Genomic DNA, 10275 nt, shown 5'->3' with positions numbered 1-10275 from the left:
CCCTGGGCTGAGAATTTGGATTGAATAAAAGTGAGCTGATATGGAGGTAATTTGACCAAATAGCTCAGGCTTCTCCCATTGTGATTTCTCTTCCATGATGGAATATGACTTCACACTGTAAACCAAAATAAACTCTTCGTTCCTTAAACTGTTTCTATTGGGGTAATTTAACACATTAATAGAAAGGTAACTAAGAAAGTCCCCATTATTTGTGACTAATGGACAGTGGCAACAACCTAATACCTAGAAATACACGAAACAGAATTCTACTAAGAAACACTGTGTTAGGCCCAGGCATCACCACTGGGTTTGGCATAAACAGTGTGAGAACAAAAAGTAAAAACAGAAAACCAGTAAACTGCTATATTCTCATTAATTAAAAAATATATAACACCTTTCAATCATATACAGATAACTAATATATTTGGAAATTACACAAGGGAGAGAGGGTGCTTTTGCAAGAAAGAAATGAGATTTCGAAAGGGAAGTAATAAATTTAGAAGGGAATGAAACAAAAGAGATTAGCACAGTGATAATATTATACTATTTATTGTTGCACGAACTTACTCTGCTGGAATACTTGTGCTCAATGACTGCTAGTACTTTCTATGTGCACTGGGATTACAAAGGTGAATGGGTGATAAGGTTCTTCTCTTGCCAGTCAGGAATAGAACTGGACTCTGTGAGTGAATTGGCAGAATCGGATAATTCTAAGTGAAATTTTGATGTTGACAATACCAGCAACATTGCATTCAAGGTTGCTCATGTTTAGTAAATCACAAATTAACATACAGATGTGTCTGTATACACACACACACACACACACACACACACACTCACACACACACACACACACATGAATGAATTTAGGTGAAATGGGTAATAGAGCTTGTTGACTTTTTTCAGGAAGACATTTTGGACTATAAAACCATAAGGATTCTTGTGAGAAGACTTTCTGTTGCATGTGACTCAGCATGATTTGTGTGTGCGCGCGCGCACGCGCGTGCGTGTGTGTGTGTGTGTGTGTGTGTGTGTGTGTGTGTGTGTGCACTATTCTGTTCACCAGATATACGCAGCAGTCACATAGGGTGTAGAAAGGAAATATAATACTCTCTGATTAGCTAATTTTCTCTAGTGTTACTGCTCATTGAGTTTCTGCCCTGGAGCCCAAACACAGCCCCGGCTTGCACTGCTGTGCTTGATTCTGTTTCCTGTGAATGATCTACCTGCCTCTGATCCCAGTGGTCAAAGGAAAGAATAGATTCTTTCTAAATAAGAGAGGGTACCAGTCAATGCACCATTCCTGAAATTCTAAAGCTATTATAAAAGGGGGGAGGACTTTGTGAATCTGTCTAGGAAACATGTATTTGCAACCTGCAATGACTCGTAACATCAGAAAATGGTATGCTTGTATGAACGTGTGTGTGTGTGTCTGTGTGTGTACATCAGAAAATGGTATGCTTGTATGAATGTGTGTGTATGTGTGTGTTTGTGTGTGTGTGTATGTTAGAGCTATTTTTCAAAAGATTTTTTTGTGATATTTGTCTAGGCTATATGTATTTGTAATCTTTACAAATTTACTGGCTCTGTAGCATCAGGAAAGATGTGTTATGTGAGTGAGTGTGTGTGTGTGTGTGTGTGTGCGCGTGCGTATGTGTGTTTCTGTACTTATGTGCCTTGTTTATGTGAGTGCATGGTTCTTCCATCCTCCTTTTTTGCACATTTTTTAATTATTCTAAACCAGAAACAATCAAAGCCATCCAGGCTAGAGGCACTGGCTGAAGCTAGAGGTGGGCAGAGATTTCCAGCAGAAAAATAAACTCTTTCAATACCAACATTCGGCATTTAAAAACCTGAGACGCAGGGTCTATACGACATCCATCAGCACTCTTTCCTCAGTGCTGGCAAAGATGTAGGGAAGTGAACAATGTCACAAATTTAGCAATGCATTTCAAGAGTTTAATACACGTCCACAACCTCTGACCAGTAATTGCTCTTATGGGAATCGTACACAGGAAATTACCAGAAATACAGGCCAAGATTGACATTTAGAAATATTTAATGCAGCATTTTGCATGTGGCCCACATGTCATCTCAGGACGTCTGTCCTTTGCAAATTAAATCAAGTCATTCTAAGGCTCTATCTCAAGTCTTGGAAAGTCCCAATTCTCCTTCCAGATCCTCAGTGGATCTCACGTCTTCACAGTTATAACTCTTAACTCTGACTAGTATCAACCACAACAGTGACAACAGAGATCAGAAAATGTTTCCCCCTTTCTCCAAAACAAAAACTTAGAACTTGCGCATGTTTTGGTCATTATCAAGGCATCAAGAAAATTAAGAGACTATATGTAACATGAAGGCAAATAAATTTCAAATTCAAATGTCCTTGTTAAGCAGTCAACCAGACTTCCAGTTAAGCCTGTTTCTTGAGGCCCAGCTTCCCCTACTAATTTTTAATCCCTTCCTCCTCACTAATCTTGTACTAATCCTAAATTTAACCCAACACATTTAATACAGCATTTAACTCTCCATGTTGCTATATACAGGTTGATCACGAGCTCACAGCACACCAAAGCCTTATTGAGTTATTATCCTATGTGCTCAGTTAAGAAAGAATTCTTTCCTGTTAAACATGCACTGAGAGTAAATTTCTCTTTCTATTGTTGGCCCATTTGATGTCTGGAAATGTAGCAGTAGTCACTCAGCTGCTACACTATGGTCTTCCTTGACTCTGTGCGGTTGCTATTCCTTTTACTCTATTGCGTCATGCCCATCCTCAGGACCTGGTTACCCCATCCTTCTGTGATGCCCAGCAGCAGAATGTATTGATATGTGTTTTCCTCTGTGATCATAAAACATAGAGCATTGGCCCCATCCCCATGTGTGAGGAAATGTGATGGAAATTTTGTGGTAGTAAGACAAATCCAAAATGTATCATTGAATCCCACTAAGCAATGTCCCAGAACCATTCTGGTGGGGAATCACTCAAAGAACTGGACCCTGATGAAAAACAAGCTGTTACTATTAGCTCAGAGAATCACCCCACTCCACGGTGGTGAATCTCTTTATGATGGGTTGATGCCTAGTGGGTTTTTTCCTCCTCTGGTTTGGCATGTCCATTGGTGCTGTCCTTGATGCGTTCATGTTTGGACAGTCACGTTGGTGAGACTTTATGGGATATTTAGGAGATACAGTCACACAGCAAACTCTCTGACTCATACACTCTTTCTGCCTGTCTTCTGCCATGCTCCTCAAGCTTCAGGTGAGGGCTTGTTTTCTAGTTGTTTTCCTTGGGTTCAGACTCTACAACTCTTCATTTTAATTGGGTTTGGTTTTCTGTAATGGTCTCCATCTGTTGCAAAGAGTAGTTTCCTTGGTGAGGGGTGAATACTGGACTTATCTGTGGTATCTTATAAATCTGTGTGTCAGTGGGGGGAGTATATGTGGGGTGTGCATGTGTGTGTGTGTGTGTGTGAGTGATTTATGTCTGTGTGTAGAATGCCTGCATGCATGTGTGTAGAATAAAAGTTACATAATGAAGCGACTGAGCTTCTCAAGATGTTTGTTACTGAAGCATAGCCTAGCCAATCCTCACAGCCCCAGGGCTTCTCTTAGGAATGTATTCATTATACCATTGAAGCTTGAAACAAAAAAAGTCTGGTCCAATGGATGTGCTGAATAAACTAATGAATGTTTTAAATCAAAAATGTCATTTTCTTCACTGGGAGGCAACATATAGTGAAAAAAGATTAGACTTTGGAGTTACGGAGACTCACTTTAAATCCCATTTTGCCACTTAGAAGCTGTGACACCTTAGGCAGTTCAACTTTCTAAGTCTTCGGTTTCTCATTTAAAGAAACATTTTGTCTGAAACGCCATTCTTTAAAGGGTTTTTGAGCATGTTAAATGAGACGACACATAAAAAGAACCTGGTTTGTTGCCAGGCATCATATATTAAATTGACTATTAATGATATCTCTTTCTTACTTTATTCGAGAAAATGTCAAACAATGCATGGTACAAGTCAAAGACAATGACTATGCTATTGACAGTACAGCAATGGGATCAATAGCAGCAAGTAACTGATTATGAATACAGGTCTGAGGAAGAAAGAGAAAGAAGTAAAAGAAAATGACGAGATTTAAAAGGAATATATGAGTACTTCCTTTGATTTAAATAAAGATGACAGAGCAGATTATATGTGCTTTGACTTGACTTCTGGGCAAGGGGCTTGGAATTAAAATTTCAATTATAGATATCTTAGACTCCAGGTCATCCATGTAGAGTTGCTAAATTGATGAATAGATATATAGGTCTAGAATTCAAGAAAGATCTATGGCTGGGAATATAAGTGTTTGTTGATCAAATGAGTGATTAAGTGAATGGTTGTGTGGGGGCCAAGAGACAGAAGTTAGCATTTAATGAGTTCTTTGGCAAGCATAGCTCACATTTAATTTGGCCATTTTCACATCACAGTAGTCATCTACAAGGGGTTATGCAAGATTAGAGAAGACCATACTTATTTAACCAAATACAGTCCCTGGTAATAAGCCATTTCAGAAGGGTAAAGAATTACCCTCATTAAGTCACAACTTTAGGATGCTAATTATTTAGCACTATGTTTGGGTTTCATATGTTTTAGTCAAAAGTGTCTCCATTAGTACTAGTTATTAAGCACAGATGGAGATGGTAGTTACAGGAAGATGGAGTAACTTCTTAAAATGATCAATTAAGCAACTTTTATTGTTTTACAACATCGGCTCTCTGAAAGGCATTTCTCTGGTCCTACTACAGGGTGATAAACTAGAATCAGGCATGAGTCTCACCTAGTAAGAAGGTCACAGTTTCACATGGGCTGGTGAAGAACTAAGGAAGAGGGCCAGGTTAGTTGGAACAAGAGCAATGGTTTCTAACTTGGGAGGCCAGTCCTTTGCATGATTGTCGTGACTGTTTAGCTGCAGCTTGATGCCGATGCCTCAGGTCTACAGAAAGTGATGTGAAGAGGGAGGAACAGGGGCAGGGGTCTGTAGGATGCAAAGGGACAGGAACTTTTACAAAAGAGAAAAATCACCTGTTAACCTGCTTAATTATAACTGAGTATTTAGAAAGGGGTGGGCAACACACCAGAGAATGTATATTCAGGCTTTTTGACTACTGGGTTAAGGACTGTGATCTTTACTCTGTAATAGATAACAGGACTCCATTGAAAAACCTTGAGCAGAGGTGACATCAAGTCTTACAGGGAATTTAAAAGGAATGGTATTTAGAGGCTTTCCTGGGGATAGTTTTTTTTTCTCATCTTAAAGTCAGGGAAATAGTATTTACTGCACAAAGATGGTTTTAAATGAGATAACCTATATAATGCTGTGGTTGCTTCCCTCCCCATCTTATTTCCTGAAAGTGAGCTGATAATATCCACCTGCTCCTCATTAAGACCCCACGGGCAGTAACTGCAACAACACGAAGATATTAACAAGGGCGGGTGCTATAAAGGCAGCTGGAGCCCCACAAGCAGGGATTTAGCAGATAAAGCAAAGGCAAGCAATAAAAAGAGAAAGGTGGAGGAAGAGCTGTTCGCCAAGGGCTGTTGAAAAGAAATAAATTGGAAACCTGTTATGCATGTATCTGGGACACTGCTGTTGACCTAAGAAGAGAGCGACCACCACAGAGAGAGAGCTCCAGTGGGGATAGAGCACCCAGGAAATAGAACCCCCAGGCTGTGTGAGGGGATAGTGAACACAGTCCAACTATATTGGCTGGCAGAAGGGATCTAGTGTTTATTAGGAAAATGGCTCTTATCTTGCAATTGTGCCACTATCCCAGTGTCTATCAGTAAATTGACACAAGCAAAGTTCTAATAGGAAAAAATCTGCAGGGATGGGAGCAAGAACCTGCAAGAGACCACTAAAGACAATGACACACCAGGGGCAGCTGAAAAAACTGAGCCTTGTCTATGACACATATTAAGTCTTTACCTACACAGAAATTCAATAAGATAACCCCAGAACTGGGTCCCACTGCCAATCTGGTAGTTGGCTTAGCTAGTGAAGTCACAAAGTCATCAGAAACCATGAAAAATTTGCTCACTGCTCATGGAAAGGGCAGGAGGGACAATGTCTGATACTTGCTCTCCAAGCTGATCATGGTCTAGAGAGGAAATTGTGAAGCCCTTGGGTCTCCATAAAAATAGACAATTGGTAGTGATGCACACAGATGGTCAGAAGGCTTCGTGTAATTGAGCTGCTGTACTCAGGCTGCTGCATGGAGGAGGGAGCACAAGAGTGGAGGCCTAAAGAGTAATAAACAGGGAAACGAGAGAGAAGTAAAGGTTGGTGACATCGCACAGTCATACAGTGATGGTAAAGTTAACTCTAAGGCACTCTAACCCTGCTCTTTCCATGAAGTGCTGGCATGAGCACATAGCTGGGACATTGAAGACATGAAAGAATGGGTTAGGATAGCAGAGATCACTGTCTTTTTATAAAAATTCTCCAGAATAACTACTGTCATCCATGCTTCGGGAAGAGGTATGGGCCATGTTGTCTCCTAAGCAGTTAGCAGACAAATTAGCACTGTTTCCCACTAGATATCCTTGGCAAAGAGCTGGTGGTTTTTCTCCTAAATAAAGACAAAAGTCCACAGGGTAAGAATATTATTAAAAGAAATAATCAATAATTACTGAATGGAATAGATAAACCTTCCAAATATTAAACTGGCGGGGGGGGGGTGTCTCACGCAAATCCTGGATAGTGAGTCTGGCAATTGTCTATAACTATAAATATCTATTGAATGACTCAATGAAACATTGGAAACAGCAAATAGAACACAAATACATAAATGATCAAATGTGCATGCTACTTTATCAGATATCCAAGCTTTAATTCCTCAGACAAAAGGCTTTCTGAAAACATGTACAATGATAGTTTAGGGACAGAGACCTGTTTGTACTCAACTCAGTAGCCAAGCTTAAGTTCCACTTGTGCTCCCGGAGTCCCACAGCACAGGTAACCCCATCTACCCCACACCCAACCATGTATACACAGAACCCACTTTGTGCAACATCATAGATATGTATGCATGCCTGTAAAACTAAAAGAGTTAGTGCCCAAGCTTGATTTCCACTGCTGTCTTAAACATCCTAACTCACAAAAATTTGGCAGGAAGTAAGGGTTTACTTGACTTACAGTTCCACATCACAGTCCATCACTGAAGCAAGTCGGGACAGAAACTCAAGCAGGAACCTGGAGTCAAGAAACAAAGCAAAACCATAGAGCACTGATTCTTAACCTATGAGTTGTGACCTCTTTGGGGATTGCAAATCAGATATTTCATTACCTTTCATAACAGTAGTAAGATTTCAGTTATAAAAGATCAACAAAATAATTTTATGGCTGGGGGTCACCACAGCATGAGGAACTGTACTGAAGGGTTACAGCCTTAGAAAGATTGCCAGCTACTACCATAGAGGATGCTGCTCCTGGCTTCCTTCCTCTGGCTTGCTCAACTAATTTCCTTATACAGCTCAGGCCCAGAGTCCCAGGGACATCACCACCAACTGCAATGGTGATCTTCCTACATCAATTAGCAATTAAGAAAATGTACCACAAATACACTCACAGGCCAATCCAAAGGAGACGATTTCTCTATTGAGATTCCCTCTTTCCAGAACTTTACTTTATGTCAAGTTAACCAAAACCTAATTATTACTCTTACCTGCTAAGCCTTAGGGAGATCAAAACTGACTGATATCATACACGAGAGAAAATGATACTGACTGGGGTCATTGAATCTGAACTTTGTTAAGCCGCAATTGTAATAATTGAATTCTATGATGTAGATTGTGTTTTGCATGAGTAAGATCACAGAAGCTAAAGCAAATAACAAGAGTACTGCTATCCTTATTAGCCCTAGGCTTACCTTAAGTGTAATCTCAAGTCCAGAAATCCCTGTCTTACCATACCAGTACCTCACCAGGTCTTCCCTAGCAATATTTATGTGCAAACTGTCACCAACCCAGCCATGTTTACTCCGAGTGCACCATATGTAAAAAACTAGAGCATGTATGTCCTTAACAAAATATAAGTGGATGAATACACACACATACAGAGAGAGAGAGAGAGAGAGAGAGAGAGAGAGAGAGAGATGCTTTCTGTATGTGGCTGTTTCTTTCAGGTTGGCCATGACAATTGTTGTCTTGACCCAGAGAAGCTCTGCTCACTCCCATGGAACCCTCATAAAATGATATGTATTAACATTATCACATGGAGGAAGAGGGAGGGTCATAAGTCTCACAGGAAAATCAAGAGGGTCACCAAGATCGTTTTGGTGGGTATGCTTTCCCTAGCATTATGTAAGCCATAAACAAGTGACTAGAGTAGAACTCTTTGTCACTGAAGCTGATAAGGGACTCAGGTGATGATGCTTTTCTCTAAACATGAAGGCTATAGGTGAGGCTCTTCAGTAGTAGAGCAGGCTCTAACTTTCCTAGGGGAGGGACTTCCTAGATACCTTTGTGTCACCCCCGTTCCTATAAATATTTCCAATAAACTAACTGAACTTGGACAACATTCTTTCTTTGTCTGCAGGGCTGCTTTCTACGTGGGGAAAGATCAACATCTCCAGATGAAAAGAAACTTGACATTTTCAAATTCTAACAACATCTGGGTGACTTCCCAAGACTAAAACGTAGGCACGAAGGTATCTACTAGAGCTTTGACTCTGAAACCCAGGGCAAAAGTTTCATTTCACCACCAAAATGTTGCTAGCTCCTCCCTCCTCCATGGCACTGTCCAGTCCTGCAGAAAGCAGCCTTCAACTTGAGCATCAGAAGCATCACACCGTCTGTGTGTTGGAACCAACAGAAGTCTGTGCAGCATTTCGATGTGTTAAGTCACCGAAGCTTGCCAGAGACATCCATTCTCCTGAACATCTAAACCACAGGGTACCCACACTGCCTTCACCTTCTTCTGCCCTAAAGTTTGGTTTGTGTGAGACTTTCACTTCATTTGCAAATCTCAACTCTCAATCCTAGGTTTCCAAATGAAAGCAGATCCTTTATTTGTGGGAAATTGCACCCTGTCAGAAAAATCAGCATATATCCATGCTAGGAATCAGCAAAAAGAAGTGATCTCATCCCAGCAGAGGAAGATATTAGATATTAGGGCCCATTAGTTATTCGTCTGTCTTGGCCCCGGGCAGAGCCGGAAGGGAACAGAATGCCAAGTGCTACTGAGGTTGATGATGAGACATGGTGGCCGTGACCAGGAGATGACTGGGGAGGCAGAGGGTGGCAGAAAGGCTGGGAGGTGGGCTAGCTGCCTGGAGCGCTCAGGCATGATTTCCTGTACATGATTCCTCAGTGTCACTCACAGCTATTTATATAGCAGCAATGTCACGCCACATCAGCTGCACCTGTGGCCCGTGTGATGACTCTCAGTCTCAGATAAATACCATCGATGGACTTCAGGATGATGGGCACAATGGAACACCCTGGTGATTGATCTGTTTGTTTCCATCCTGGGGCTGAGGGTCTATTAAATAAACACTGGTATTTTGAAGGAAAAGCAGGAGAAATGACTACAGGATGGACTTTTTCTATTTCTTGCTTTGCTTTGGAGGTAGTGCTTGTTGTTTACTTTTGAGATTTTTTTTTTCTTAAGTGAGAATGATTTTTTTTTCCTCAGACAAATAGATCTGAACAAGAACGGGATGGCCTTATCCAGTCCTTTGCAGAGTTTACTCCCTGGCTGGCAGGATGCCAAGGATTAGCTGACTTCCCTGCTCTATTGCAATATTCTGCTCTAAAATCAGATCAGGCATAAAAAGCACAGAGTCACATGACCTTCCCAAAGACCACCCCCCTAAATGCATTGCTCCAATCAAGCTGGAAACTAGGGGCTATGGCACATCACATTACTTTGCTCACTTTGCATCAACCCTAGCTAGGGTCTGAGGCAACCTTAGGTCTCACATTGTACCCTGAGTACTTAATTTTAGAGGGCAGTTATTCATAAAAATGTATTTGTAATTTGAATTATTAAGAATAAGAGTTACTATTATTAATTATTAATTACCGTGAACCTAAAGAGCCACTCACTGTCTTTCCAAGGTAGAAATCGTGTTGTTGTTCCAGATTTAAAATTCAGGAAAAGCTTATTCCAAATTTTCAGTGATCCTTTTCTTTTTTCCTCCACTGGTCAGAAAATACTTTATAAAAGTATAGTAGCTTTTTCTTTCTTTTCCTTTTTTGTTTACAAAGTTTAGATCATGTCT

The 10275-nt window shown here is 40.7% G+C and overlaps 1 long non-coding RNA gene across 1 annotated transcript in view; it reads left to right on the top strand.

Moving 5' to 3' along the window:
* The window catches only part of LOC120103503 (uncharacterized), a 57024-nt gene extending 47457 nt beyond the window's left edge, over positions 1-9567 (top strand). Inside the window, exon 7 of the long non-coding RNA XR_010052513.1 lies at positions 8589-9567. This is a non-coding gene — a long non-coding RNA (uncharacterized LOC120103503). The remainder of the gene's footprint in view (positions 1-8588) is intronic.
* Positions 9568-10275: the final 708 nt, after the last annotated feature.

This window comes from Rattus norvegicus, chromosome 6 (assembly GCF_036323735.1).
Source record: "Rattus norvegicus strain BN/NHsdMcwi chromosome 6, GRCr8, whole genome shotgun sequence".
In the NCBI taxonomy this organism is placed as follows: domain Eukaryota; kingdom Metazoa; phylum Chordata; class Mammalia; order Rodentia; family Muridae; genus Rattus; species Rattus norvegicus.
Note: the sequence above shows the minus strand (reverse complement) of the source record. Positions and strands in the feature narration are given on the sequence as shown.